We start from the raw sequence: 14,712 nt of genomic DNA, 5'->3' as shown, positions 1-14,712 counted from the left end.
CTCCTGTGGGAGGCAGAATCCCTTAAACTATGTATAAAACAGCTCCCCTCCCAATAAACCATTACTGCGGATTTTATTTTGCACCTATAGTGCACTCCTTTCTCAGCAGATTTCTGCCTGCCGTTCAAAGACACACAATGATAATTTCTGAATGAATATTTCACTGGTTGTTGTGAGCAGTAACTGGAATGGCAGCATGAGAGGAGAGCAAACAGCCCCCTCCCCAGCTTTTACGTATTTTGGCAAAATCACTGCGTGGCTTCGTAGAAAAGAAATACACTAAGAGACTGGCATAGCTCTTTTGAGGTCTCCAGGGTAGTCATACTACTTCGTATTAATGACAGTTGGTAATTTTTAGCTCAATTTGATCATGAAGCCGACACGGTGGGTTTTTGTGCTGCCAGAAGCAATGCTGAGTGCATGGCTGGCATCCCTCAGGCCTTTCCCTGGGACAGCCCAAGGGCCAGGGCTTGGGATCACACACCCATGCAAATCTCCATGGTTTTGGAGGAAGGAACCCTATGTTCTCAATTTCTACAGGGCTTTAGCACTGTATCCAGCTACTAAATGAGAGGATGAGGGGTGGTTTGTGCGACCACCTCACTGAACTGTATTAAAAAAGAAATTGAGGGAACTCGTTAATAAAAGCAGAAGATCTATAGGGTAAAAACCCCTCAAAATTAAGACAACCTGGCTGCTTCCGATGCCGCAGGTGCTGCCCCGTGGTGTGCAGCTGAGACAGGGCTCGGTGTCCGGGATAGGACAGGGTGGCAGGGATGCTGCCCTCAAATCCTTCCCTCAGCTTTCCCGCCCTCTCCCGCCGGCCTGAGGACGGTGCCTTTTGCCTCGGGTTTTCCCCTCGGGTTTTAATCTCCTGGCACTGTGGCACAGCAGCTCCCGGGAAGGCAAGAAAGCTCCTCTGGCTGTGCCAAAGGAAGCGTGGAGCAGGTTTCCCCTCAGGGCCCACAGCTCCCCAGAGAGCTCCCCTCCGCAGCCCCTCAGGAAGGCTGATGCCTGCCCGGCTCTGGGCGGTGCTGGGTGCCCTCAGCAGCCCGCGAGGCTTCATCCCAAAATGTCACCTCTCCTGTGCTTCACTCTATCTTTTAGGGACATGGGCTGCCCCAGCCCACACGCCTCACTCAGGCTGACAGAAGGGCTTCAGGTGTTCTCTCCCTTGACTGTGGAATTTTCATGGAATATCCCTGTGCTTCCAGATAGGCAGAAAACCAGAGAGCAGGTAAACAGTACCTTCATGAATTCTCCAGCACCAGCGCAGTTGTTTCCTGGGGAGGCAGCCCTGAGTGCCCATCAACACAGACACCCTTGGCCCCATCAGTTTAAGCTTAAGTGCTACTGTTTGTCCTCACTGAGGTGCCACATGGGGTGCTTGGTTCAGCACTCAGGTGTAGTTTTGCAGTGAAGCTCTTTCTGGGTTCTCATCCTCAGGCAGATCCTCTGCACAGCTCCTCTGGGTTCTGTGTTTCTGTTTGCTCTTAGAATGAGCACGGTAACAACTGCTAGTATTTAACCATTTTTATATTTTAGCCATATATACTGGTTATACAAGTCTGCGGGTTAAAAATAATCCTTCTAAGTTTAACACACTGGTACAAAACCACAGTTTCTGCCTAATGGTTGTAGTTGTTGTGTGTCATAGTCTGGTAGGCCTACAGCAAAAATAAATAACAGCCCTTACCACAGAGATGCTAATGCTTGCTATGTGGTTTGAAAGTGTCTCACTTTGAGAAGTTATCAAAACATAAATTAGGAGTGATTTTTATGATGAGTTGAAGGACATGCTCACTTTGAAAATGAAGAATTAATGGAACTAGGGGACGATGTGAATTATCTGGACTGAAACCATGTAGTTTTCATAGACTCTCTGTAGGATTTTGTGTAAATTACTTACAGCCTGATAGGTCAGGTGCCTGAGCATCTTTCCATTGTCTCAGGGGCAATGTTGCATCAAAAAAATCTCTGTTTCTTATCTGAAAACTGGGCATTTTGCCTTCCTCTCAACCTCTGTAGTAGAAGATCTGTGAGGTAGGAGTTCCTCATACTGCACATACATACAGCACTGGCAAAATGAGGCCTTGTCTTGCTGGGGCCTTTTGGTGTAGTCTTACATGTAAAAATTACTTATCCTTGAGTGCTTACATGTGTATCACCAGCAGAGGCAGAAGCAGTAGCACTGTGGTCCTGGTACTCTAAAATCTCTGAGATGAGCTCTGAGCAAGACATCATTGCTGCTCCTAAAACACAACTTGACTCTGAGAAGGAAGCAGTCTGTCCAAATAAACTGCAGTGGTGGCATGTTTTAGAAATGTGTTTTAGAAATGTGTTTTAGAAATGTGTTTTAGAAATGTGTTTTAGAAATCTGTTTGCCAGGCTGTACATTTGCAGTGAAATTGAGGTAAAGCTGTCTTCTGTCATTTTAGGTTGCTCTGGGAAAAATCAGGGAAGCTTCCATGTAATTCACTTCACCTTTACTTTTGTGATACACCTCAAGCTGAGGTCAGATGCAGACCTGGACCAGGACAGACTGTGGGCTTTGTGGATTGCACAGGGTGTCATCACCAGGAATACCAAACATTGTGAGGATGGTTGGGTTTGGAGTTCGTGTACCCATGTCACTGTGATCTCTGTGGCTGTAGCTGGGACATCACCCCCAGTGAAGGAGTAAAGAATGAAATTCCACAAGAACAGTGTGCTTGCTGGCTGCTGTAGTCTGTACTCACTGGGTTTTACTATTAGATTGCTTTTCAGAGAAGATGTGGTAAAATACAAAATACAAACCCATAACTTCTGGTGACGAGATATTTACAAATCACATCATTTAAACCACAAAATATACTGTAACCTTTGGTTTTGTCAGATCCCTGGGTTCACTAATAAGCCTTAATTGTCCTGACAACCTGGAGCCTCCACCCACACTCCTGGAGCCCTATCTAAGCTCAGCCTGAGGGCATTGCATCTTCTCTGGGCTATTTTAGGGAGTATGTGCTCTGATTCTTTTCTTGAGATAGTGTTTGACTTTCCTGGACCTGCTGCAACCCTGGCCTGTTGGTAGGATGTGTTTTCCATCAGGAGTCCTGCCATGCCTCCTGTGCTCAGCCGTGGTGGGTTTGTGCCCTGCCTGCACTGGGGCAGCCCTTGCCTCCCCATCCTCTGCTTCTGCTGCCCCTGGCAGGTTTGTAGTTGTTTAATTTCTGTCTCACTTTAATGTAATCCCTGCTGGTGAAGGAGGAGTTCAGCAGGGTAGTCTTGATCGTCTCCTGACCAGTTTCAAATGTGTGTGGCTTTGTCTCTGTTATGGGTATGACACTTGAACCTGCAGAAGGGTGACACACTTAAAATTTCCCTGATCATGGGGTGTTGTCTGAATGCTTCTGTTTCAGATGCTGCTAAAAAGCCCAAGAGAGGGTCATTCTAGGAAAGTGCTGTTTCACAGTTCAGATCTACACTTTGCTTGGTAAAGAGGTTGTTCCTCACTTACACAGTAGCACCTGTGGAGTGTTGGTGCTCTCAGAGCCAGGGCTCCAGGGGAGCACAGGACAAAGAGGTATAAACCTGTTCAGCATTTCTGTGTTGTCTCTACTTGTTTGAACTGCCTTTTCAGGCTGTGAACCCTTCTGAAAATGAAGAGTCTCTCCCTGAGTTGTTGTCTTTGTTTTCTCAATGTTTTTGGGAAAAACAGCACTTTTAGCCACAAATGTAATGATAAAAAGCTTCAGTGTCTTAAATTTGCATTTATTGATAATGTGGCAAATTCAGTGTGTATGCAGAAAGGTGATGATTTTTCCTGGCCAGTATATGTTTTTGCTGTTACTGTGAAGCACTGGTTTTGTCAAAATAAAAATTTTCTTTTGGGAAAAGGTCTGTTTTCATTGATATAATTTAATTGTTTTGGAGAGGTCAGTGTGGCTTAAAATCTTCAGAAGAGGGGCTGAATGGTACTATTCCATCTTAAACTGGCTTCCACTTTGGAATTCAGAATTGGCTTAAAAATGTAATGGCTTAAAAAATGAAACAATGGAAACTTGTTTTGAGTATACTGAGCTCCTTAAACAGACATCTTTGGCATAATTTCTTTACAGATTTGTCTTACATGCTTTGTCAATTTGGAATTTGGAGTCTTCCAGATTATTCTTTTGGGGCAGGAAATATATTAACAAATGTTAGTTCTGCCAGAACTCTATGAGCTGGGAAGAATAAAGTGGGATTGTACTTCTAAAGAGTTGTTTATTTTTTCAAGGAACTACGCACTCTAATTAGGAAGGACAAAAATCCATTAATTTTAAGAGATTTTTTTTTAAAACTGTTTTAGAAACTATAGGTGGGCCAACTTGAAAGAAAACTTGAAAGAAAGACTGAAGTTTATATACATATCTAAAAGTACTTTTGCATGAAGTTTCCTTTTTTTCTCCCAGCAAAGTAAGTGAAAACAGTTTCAAAATTATTTAATAAAGTCGTTTTCTATAGAGCTAACCCTTGGTCCAGAAAAAAAAACCCCAAACAAACCAACCACCATTAAAAAACAAACAAAAACTCAACAAAAAATCCAAATCAACAAACAAAAAAACTTTTGAAAAAAGACTGCCTTCCATTTGTTTATATATGCCATTGCAGGCAGTTATGACTTTGCTCTTTGGCTCCTGTATCTCTGCATGTCTAATGGTCTCTTCTATTCTTTAGTTGCTCCTGGGGGCAGTATGACATACAGAAGGTGTAGATTCTGCCTCTTGTCCAGAGGAGTAAGGCACTGTCAGAGCAGACATGTGGCAGTTTAACCAAGGTAGGTGTGAGTATGAAGTCCTACTCTGTTTGATGTGACTGTAGAAGGGCTCAGCTGATTGTGGGGTGGGAATTGGGGGACTAAATTGTTCTGAGGCAGGCTTTCAGTGACTATGAAATTCCACTGTGCAGTGGAAAGGGTTTCACCAGCTGAGCGTTTTCCTTTGAAAGCCTAAAATCTCCAGAGCAATCAATTTTAGCCCTAGGACAAGCTGTGTGCATGTGTCTCCATGTGTGCCTATGGATAATCTGCAACCCTTCCCCTAACAGTAGCTGGCAGACAAGAAACTGGACATGTTCTCTGTCTGATGTGTTTGAATGTCCTCAGGTCCTTGCTGTCTCCTCTTATAGAAGTTCCTCTCTACCCAAGTAAATACCCAGGCAAAAAAATCACTTTCTGTAACATATGCTGGTCAATTGAATTAATTTTGCCCTGAAAAGTCTAGTGTCCAAAAGGGACATGTTGCTTCTTATCGACTCTGTTAGCTTGCAATAAAATGTTTCATCAAGATTTGTTCAAATCTTTGGTTTGAGTCACCTCGAGCGGGTTTTTTTGTTTGTTTGTCTTTATTTTGTTTTGCTTTTTACATTGCTTATAACAAGAAATCTCATTTCTGGAGCCTTTAAATGCATTCAATAATTATTCTGTTAGAAGGGTTGATATAAATAGACAATCAAGCTAGGAATTTCATAGAAAGGTCAGGGAGCTCCAGGAGCATGCTCTATTCCCCTGCCACTGGAAGGAAAACATAATTCATTTTATAAACTAATCAAAATTTCTTGTAATATTAATTGAGGCTTAGGACCCAGTAGGTCATGGAGAAGGTTGACATTTAGAAAGCTTATTTCCAGCTCTAAATGTGTTTATGGCTAATTTATAAATATTAGTTCTTGGACTGGTGCTGTCCTTTTGCTGAAATTATTGATTTCTTCTTTCACTTTTTTAATGTGGTTTTGGGGATTTTGGTTGTGGTTTTTTTTTAAATGCTCTGCTTGGCAGCACTTCACAAATTGCTTTCTGAAGACAGTTTTACATGATGTATCATTTGATCTTTCTTCTGCTGAAGGATAAGATGCTTGCTTTACCCTCAGCTGCACGTTCCTGCTGCTCCCTCTGTCCAACTCCTCCATGCCACAGCAGCAGAGTGAGCTGTGTGGACTTGTGATCTCCCTTGCTTAATGCCAGGGGGACTGTGGGACTGGGGCAGGTGGGGCTCCTTTCTGGTGGGCAGCTGCTGTCAGATCAGATTAAAAGTGTTTTGTAACTGCAATCCCAGCATTAATTTTGCTGGTCAACCAAGGAAAGATTTCCTTTTATTTCACCCCACTCTGAAGTGTTTTGTTTTTCTGTTGCTGTGTTCATCCTAGTGCTCTTTTCTGTGCTGACTCAGTTGAAATTCATCCATCCTGAACTTGGTGAGCAGAGCTGTCTGCAGTGTTTCAGAGTCATTCTTACTAGTGTCTTGTGTAGTGCCACAGAAACTACCCTTTTTTGTCTGGGAATACTTCAGATTCACCCCATGATCATGTGTGCCTCTCTCACAGAAGGTAAGCTTCCATTTTGGGCAGCACTGATGCATGAGGAATGACCTTTATTTCCCCTTGCTGCTGAGGGGAACCTATGATTTAGGACTTCTTGTAGCTTTTACAGTATTATCTAAACCAGCCTGCTTACTGCCGTGAGGGTTTGCTAAATGACAGGTGCTTCCAAAAAAGCTGGAGCAGAGGAAAACCTTGAATAAGGGAGCAGCTGCACTGTTAGCTATGCAGGGTGAAATCCTGGTAGTACTTGCAATGACTTAATAGATGTACAATAGGAGTCAATAGAAAACTTGTCCTTTCACCCAGTGTCTGACTGACTTAATCAGGACCTTACATAAAATCTGATGTCTGACTGTTGAACATGTGATTCATCCCTAATTTCAGTATGGAAGCAGGAAAACAGAGGGGGAAGAAAAGGAGTGGGAAGTAGGAAACTCAGCCTCCACAGTGTGCTTTTTACCTGATGTAATTTCAGCCAGTGCTCACCTTGGTAATATGAAAAGCTTAACCATTGCATCCCATGTTGTAAGGAACCAGGTGATGTGTGAAATCAGTTTGACCTGAAGAAGCAAGAAAGGGGATGCAGTCTCCTGCCATAAATAACTAATTAAAAGCTATCATCTTGTATCTGAGAGCAGTGGCAGCTGCCTAATTGGATTTTAAAAATATCCCTGCCAGGCTTTGAAAAGTACGTTTGCATGGTGGTGAGAACTGGCACTTTGGCCTTTGTACAGGATGTTAGAAACCAAGGGCTGCTGTCTGAGCTAATGTCTGAATGTGTAATGGCTGCTCCCTCCTGCTGCATAGGCTCCGCATCCCCAGCTTCTGACTCATGCTGAGGTCCCAGATTTTCAGCAGAAAGCCAGCTCATTTCTACACTCCTGCAGGATTCTATCCTGACTTTGCAGAAGCTTTGTTTACAGGATAGCTGTATGTTTTTATTGGGTTTTTTTTCTCGTATTTTCTTTAATCAGGAAGGGGTAAAGCTGGTGCACAGGTCAGTGATCTGAAATTATCACTGCATGGCACAGCCCCCTGTAAAATTTGCTCTTCCAGAGCAGGGGACTTTGTCTGTGATTGCCTGTTAGTGCCAGCAGCCCAGATTTGCCTTTTAGGAAGAAGAAAGCAAGCAAAAATTGTGTGGGTGAGGGGGAAGGACCAATTCAAAGCTGAGCCATAGGCACCTTAATGTTTGGGGTGGTAATTTTTCACTTTCTGCCTGGCAGTGAGCTGCTGATACAATTTTTTTTCTTCCCAATCCAGCAGATGGTGTTAGATGGCTATTTAATGACTCGCATGGGACAGAAAGATCCTGGAGGTAGAGCTGGGAGGATGCAAGAAGAAACAGTTTTGCAGGGATGTTCAGTGAATCTGAAAGCTGTGATAGGCTCCTGTTTTAAGCATCTGTGTGTATGCTTTCAGCTTACTACTACTAGGGGGTGGGGAGCTGTAGTACTTGATTTAAATTGAGGCTTCTGTGGCATCTATCATACTTTTCCCTCTAGGGGTTTAGGTGTGTTTGAGTGCAGTGGAGTAGAATGAGTATAGCCAATGCCCCTCACTGAACACTTTGGGGTTGGAAGGTGTATAAATTATTTTGGTATTTATTTTTTAATTGGATTTTTTCCTTGCATGCACCTGAAGTGGGAGAATGAAGAGATCCAAACTCTCTGCAGTGCACTGCTGTGACAAAAGTATTTCCTAAATCACACTGTCCATACAGGAGAAATAAGTGAGGTGGAATGAATAAGATGTGAGCTTAGCAGGTTGTCCAGTGCCCAGCCAGGCTAAAACATGACATCAATTTCTGGTTGCTTTCTGTTAGCTGGTGTGATGAATGCACTGGGTCTTGATCAAGCTGTTAGAGGACAAGTGTCTGTCTATATTGCTGACCTGGTTCTGTTACAGATGATATTACAAGAGGAAACTGATATGTGAAATTTAAGAGTACCTCTGGGTAGAAAAAATATTAGCCTGAATAGATATAGATACAAATGGGGTGTAATTTGCTATGATTTAGGAAGGATCTTGGGGGTTTTGTGGATATTTCATAGAATGTCTGGTGAGCACACAGAAGTTAAAGTTAAGAATTGTAGAGAAAAGTAGTCAAACATCTGCCCTGTGGCTGTGTAAGTCAGTGGTGTGACCCACCTCTTGAACACTGTAGCCAGTTCTAATAACTGTCTTAGAAAGTTTGTAGAAAAGCCAGAAAAAAATGTAGAAAAGGGCATAACTAGTTTGACTCTTCACCCTGGAAGAGAAGGGACTGGGGTGGGATATGGGGGAATGCTATAAATTATATGCTAAAGATGAACAGGGAAAGATTATTGCTATTTATTGAAATGTAATTGGAGGAAATGCCCTAAAACTTTGTGTGGGTTTTTTTTTTTGGTTGGGTTTTTTTAAGCCCGCTGGTTCCCATAGTGCATAATGAAATTGTGGAGCTTGTTGTCACTTGATTTTTCTCTCTTCTTTGTGGAATATGGAGAAATAAATGTATTGAAAATAGGTCAAGCAAATTTAGAAGACCCATTGTTGGCTGTGAAGCATGACTGTATGATTGCAAGTTCTGGCAAGAAAAGATGTGAGGGATCAGCCTGCAAGATCCCTTTCTAGTCTTTTGCCAAGCTTAGTGTTAGCTGGCAGCTTCTGATGGGTCACTGTAGATCTGTTCAGTGACTACTGGAAATGGGATCACAGGCTTATGAAGGTCTTCCTTTCCTGTGAGATGACGATGATGCATATTTAAGTGATGGATTTAAGAGGTGGGGCTCTACAGGTCTGTTACTGTAAGCCTAGACGTAGCTCCTGCACACTGTGACTCAGAAAGCTGCTTATAGAACTCAGTCTGCATCTGCTTCTGCCTTTTAAGCAGCCTTCAACCTGAGCCCTAGGGCTGGGCCAAGTATGCTGGTAAGATTCACCTTAACATCAAACAGCTAACTGACTGACACAGAAAATCATCAGTGCAGAAGTCTTGACATGCCAGTCAAGGGAATAATTTATACAATCCTAGGAAATTTGTTTTTATAAAGTGACAGCTTTTAATGGTGGGATAATGTATTCCACTTGGTAGACTTGTTCCTGAGCAGTAACTAAAAATAGCAAGCACTGGGGTATACAAATATCCTGGGTAGAGGCACAAGAAATGAAAGGAAGGTAAAGTAGTATGACTTGTCTGTTTATAGACTGCAGGATTGCTGGGTTTTGCTAAGATTTTTTGTGCTTTTTTTTAAAGTTACTCCTCTGACAGGACAGGGGGCTAGTTTCTGTCCTGTAGGGCATAAATCCACTCCCAGTAATTAGAATAATTTATACTATGATGTTTAATTTTAGAGCATCCTAAAGCAATTTACAGACTACTATCCACGAAGAGCCTTATCAATAGCTGATTTAGGAAGCTGAGTCATCCCTAAGTGTGACCAGCCCTTTCCTAGCTGGAAATCATGTGTCTATTCTGGCCTGCAGAGGGAACCCACCATCTACCCCAAATAAGAAAACACCCTCCAGGGAGCCCTACTTCCTATATCCTGATATTCTTGGCCAGCTTGCAGAATCCTTAAGAGGAGGGAGGGCTGTGGTCTTGCCTCATGCCCTGAGTTTTCAGTGGGGATTTGCTTTTCTCCATGTCTTTCCTTGTGTTGGATTGCTCAAGAAACAGTAAAATTAAAAACCACATAAGGAAACACTTCTAGTTAGTGCATCTCAAAGCCCTTGATGGTTACAAGGGGAATGCTGTGGCTGGTAGTACTGCCTTGATATCTGAAACATATGCAATTCTGCATTGCAGATCTGATGTAGGTGAGCTGGCTGAGTGTGCAATGTACTGTGCTTGGGCATTAAAGCTCCTTAGGCTTCTTTAGCTCTTGGTTACTTTCAAATATTCTCATCTGCTATCATCCCTTCTGGTTTATGTCCAGAGATGTTGTCCTTGGTGGAAATAAGACTCACCCTCACATTTTCAGACAATAATTCTCTTAAGTTAGTAGTGTGTGTTTTTTAATTCTGCTAATGTCAACTTAGCTTATCGGCTTCTGAGGCAGCTGTATGTGTCCCCATAGTGTGTGGCCTGAAGGGGAGCAGAGGCTCTCAAAATGGCCCTTGGCAGGCAAGAGGGTGCAAGTTCATAAATAACTGTTGCTGTGGTAACACATCAGCACTGTCCCTGAGCTGAGTTTTCACTGGTAGGTGCTAACATTTGAAATTATTAACCTGGACTGAGAGTGGTGCTGTGGCAGAGAGCTGTAAAATGGGATTAACCACTTGAGGTGTGTTAAGCAAAAATATTCAGTCCTTGCCCAGATGGCTGTGAAGATCGGTGAGGAGATAACAGAGCTTTTAGTGGGTTTGGGCTCTTTAGTGATCCAGACAGAAAATGTGTGTATACAAGTCCAGTAGTGGGTATGTCCCCAGGCTTTCCTTTGTCTTCATATTGGCAGTTTTAGCAAAAAGTCCAAGGGCTGATATGACAAATTGGCACATGTGTCCAAAATCCTCCTTTCCTTGCCAATAACCACTAACCAAAAACCACTGAGAATCTACAGTGGCATGGTCCACATGGGGGCCAAGTTGTCAGAATCTTTGGGATGGTTTTAGCACAAGTCCAGTGATGGTGAAAGATAATAAATTGAAGCATTGCTTAAGAATCTAAACATCTTAATTTCTTTTCCCAGTTAGGCTTCTTGAAAACAACTTGTTCTATTTTTAGCGGCCATCTACAAATAACATTTTTAATCTTACATGTATTAATATTCTCTCTGGAGTAGAAGAACAGCATGCATTATTCAAATGGCCTGTGTGTTTGTTTGTGTTTTGGTCTTCATTATCAAATCAAATTGAGTGAGATTAATTTAATTGTATTTACATTCAGTTTTATTTTCTGGTGTGTATGCACTAACTCTGTCCCTAAATAATCTTCTTGGGATGAAAAAAGGTTTATTTTGTCTTTTTTTTCTGGATGTGTTGCTGTTTTTATAGTCTTTTTTTCCTTTTAATATGAAAAGATGTTTGTTACTTCTATTCATATAGCAGCTCTGGAGCTTGAGAGGTCTGTTTTTTCTAAAATATTTTCTATTTTCAGAATTAATTAAATCATATATCCTTCTGTTTATAGGAAGTATCTTTTTTCTGACAGTAGCTTTGAATTTCATGGGTTATAAGCCTGGATTTTAAAAAAGTCTTTTAATAACTCATCTTCTTACTGCTACTTCATCCTTTCTCACACAAAAGATGTTTATTTAATATATGATTTCTTCTGGACTTCTCGATAGTGTCTTAAGATATTTACTCTTGTACTGTGCATGCAGTGTCTCATTAATGCACCCTAAATGACCATATTTTGCCTGATGACTTGGTACAGGGCTTTCAGAAGTTCCAAATATGGAAGCTGCTGTATGACGTTGGATATTATTCTATTTTTATGAACTGTTGATCTTCTGCGAACTTTTGGCACTAGCAGATTTTGCTTGAATTTTACATCTCCCTGTATCTCCTCATGACGCATATCTCAAACTTAACCTGATCTCATTTTTTGTAGTAAAGCAGTGTTCCTATCTGTTTTAGATGATTCAGGAAAATGCTTTTCTGCCATTGGTGTGAAATAACTGCAATAACTCAATGGCCTGAAGTGATTTGGTGTCTGAGAAGTTACTGACAGTGGTGCTTCTTTGCAAATGTGGGCAGTGTAAGCCTGTGGAACTCCTCTGTGACCGTTGTTGAAGAATACACCTTTTGGAGGTGCATTTGGGTCAGAATGTAGTCTTACAACATATTCTTAAATTGATTTACTCCATGTTTGAGCCAAATGCTGTTCTGGAAAGATTGAAACAGATGGGGATTACCTTTCCTGCAAATCTATGATGCAGCCAGCTTGTTCTGCAAAACCTTCTGAACTTTGACTGGGTCAGAAAACCTGTTGTAGTAATTTGCTTGTGGCTGCTTCAAAGGTAGAGCATCAGCTGATGGATCTCCTCATACTGTTGAGCACTGAGTGGAAAGAACCAATATTTTTTCACCTATGCTACAGGAAACGAAAGTATTTCCCCCCACTTTGCTCATCTGAGACAAAAGAATTCAGCTTCATTCTAGAAATCAGTAAGGTAACGAAGATAAGGAAAGCTTCTCACTGGTGAAACCATGTCCTTGAGCAAGGCTCAGTCTTTGAGACTTCAGCTTTGCAGTCTTCCTTCAGTTCTGCCCTAAGGCCTGGAATTATCTGTCAACATGTTAAGGAAATTTAAACCATGAAATGAGATTTGGATGAGTTGCAAAATGCCTGATGAATTCAGGAAGGGAGCCAGCACTCACTTTGTCCCTCTCTGACATCTTATCACAAATAAGAAACTACTGTTGACAGCTAGAGTTAGTTCTAGTATGAGTGGAAAGTCCCATATTCCTCCCTCCTCTCTCTTTGCTCCAACCCTGGAAGAGAACAGGGCAGCAGCACTCTGATTAGAGTGCTAGAATTTGTGCTGGTCTTCCTGTGATTCACTGTGTGAATGTTCAAAGTGATGTAAGTGACACCAGAAAAAGGTGTCTGTACTGGAGATGAAGTTTATGTGCACAGTAATAAAACCATGCTAGTGTAGTCCTGCTGGAAAATTCTCCTTTGTAGGGGAGCCTTATGGCTGTCATACTTTGGAGCTTGATCTGAAAAGTCACATTAGGCTTATGATTTGCATGGTCAGCAAAATAGTCCAGTGCCTTCATATGAGATCAGAAAAGCTCAGAAGCTCACGTTGTCTCTTCTGCCGGTTATGTCAAAGTGCTGGATGTGAAAGACCAAATTATGTTTCATGTTTTGCAAGGCTTTCCCAGTCACTTCTGCTTTCTTTTTTGCCATGACCTCCTTACTGAGTGGCTTCAGGGTCTGCTGCCATTCCCACTCTCCAATAACTGCTCTAGCTCAGGAATACTCAGCCTTAGGGGACATTTTTCACCTTCATGGCTTCTCTGCTGCCTGTAGGGCCAGCTTGGGCCATGGCTCTGCATAAAAGTAGCTGCTTTCCTTGACTTCCAGCAGTATATTCCTTATGCTCTGCTGGTGGGAGACCTCATAGCAATTTGGTCGGTTTTTGTTTTGTAACTGTCACTGAGCTTAGGTATAAAATGGACTGGAATGCTTTGCTGAAAGCATTTTCCTGGTGGGATTGCAGAGATTTTAATCCTTTTTGTTGCTGTTTTCTGTCTTGCTGCTCTGTGTGACTTGTTTTCATAATTTGATTACTGCATGATGCGGAGAAGGAAAGAAACAGAATGTTGTTCCTGTGAGAGTCTTAACAGTTAAGAGGTCATCAGCAAAAAAGTCACAGTCTGCATGGTTAAAACAACAAACTTTTTTGAAGGATGATGGCAAAGATTTTTTGTGTAGAGAAGCTGTAGCTTCAAAAGCAATTTAAAATAAATGAGTCATGATCTTGTTCTTATACAGTGATGTGATATCCACACATAAAGAACAGAAGTTGAAAGAATATGACCTCCTCCAAAAAAACTTCATAGGAGAAAAGAACAGCTCCCCCCATCTACCCTTTCACAAACAAATGCCTAAGCATTGTACCTAAGCTGCTGCTTTGAAGATGAAGGCCAGTCTGGGAGGTAAACTAAGGCAAACTGCCTTATTCTGAATAGGCAGGAATAGCTACTGGCTTGCTTCAAAAACTTAAAAAAGCAGGGCGGGGAGTGGGGTGTGGAGAGAGAAAGCCTTTTATGTCTTAGAGCACAGCAGCAATCTGATGGCAATGTGAAGCTAAATTAGCCTGTCCTGCCAGTGCAGAAGTTCCTGTCTTAGAGAACTTACTTGCACTTGCATGCAAGTCCTCTCTTCAGATCATATGCTTGGAAGAATACCTGGCAGGTAAGTGATTTGTAAGTCATTCAGGCCTTTATATGCCTATGTGGCTTCTTTCCTTCCCATTGCTGGAACAGAGTCAAAAGAGTGTCTAGAGAAGGAGGCCCCAAAAGTCTGTTCTCCATTCAGTCCTTGAATGGCTCCAAAGAGCAGCACCTCAAGCTGATGTAAATAGATAACGGAAATGAGAGCTGTAATGGGAGGTTCTGAGGTCTGATGTTCTAAGGTTCAAGTGTGTCCAGGATCTGAGCACACCAGTCAAGGATCAACATTATAAATCAGCATGGCAAGCATTAGCCTTGTCTCTGCTTGCAACAGAAATGCTGCCCTGGCTGACTTTCCCTTTTTTTTTTTTTTTGTCTCACTGAGAGGTTTGCCTTATCAGTAGCTTTCACATTCCGGTAGACAATCTCGAACAAGTGAATGGCAGGGCCATTCATTGCATTGACCCAGCAGCATCAGACTCTTACCAGCAGCCATTTTAAGCTGCCTCAGGAAATAAGTTAATTAAAAAAGAAGAGTCAAAAACA

General features: G+C 42.1%; 1 long non-coding RNA gene across 2 annotated transcripts in view; it reads left to right on the top strand.

The window, feature by feature from the left end:
- The first annotated feature begins 2,345 nt into the window (after positions 1-2,345).
- LOC146445311 (uncharacterized) overlaps positions 2,346-14,712 on the top strand; it is a 273,530-nt gene continuing 261,163 nt past the window's right edge. For both annotated transcript variants that reach the window (XR_014854489.1, XR_014854490.1), the window contains exons 1-2: positions 2,346-3,190; positions 4,696-4,795. This is a non-coding gene — a long non-coding RNA (uncharacterized LOC146445311). The remainder of the gene's footprint in view (positions 3,191-4,695; positions 4,796-14,712) is intronic.

The sequence above is a fragment of the Lichenostomus cassidix genome, chromosome 1 (assembly GCF_008360975.1).
Source record: "Lichenostomus cassidix isolate B80296 chromosome 1, HeHo_3.0, whole genome shotgun sequence".
NCBI classification, from domain to species: domain Eukaryota; kingdom Metazoa; phylum Chordata; class Aves; order Passeriformes; family Meliphagidae; genus Lichenostomus; species Lichenostomus cassidix.
Note: the sequence above shows the minus strand (reverse complement) of the source record. Positions and strands in the feature narration are given on the sequence as shown.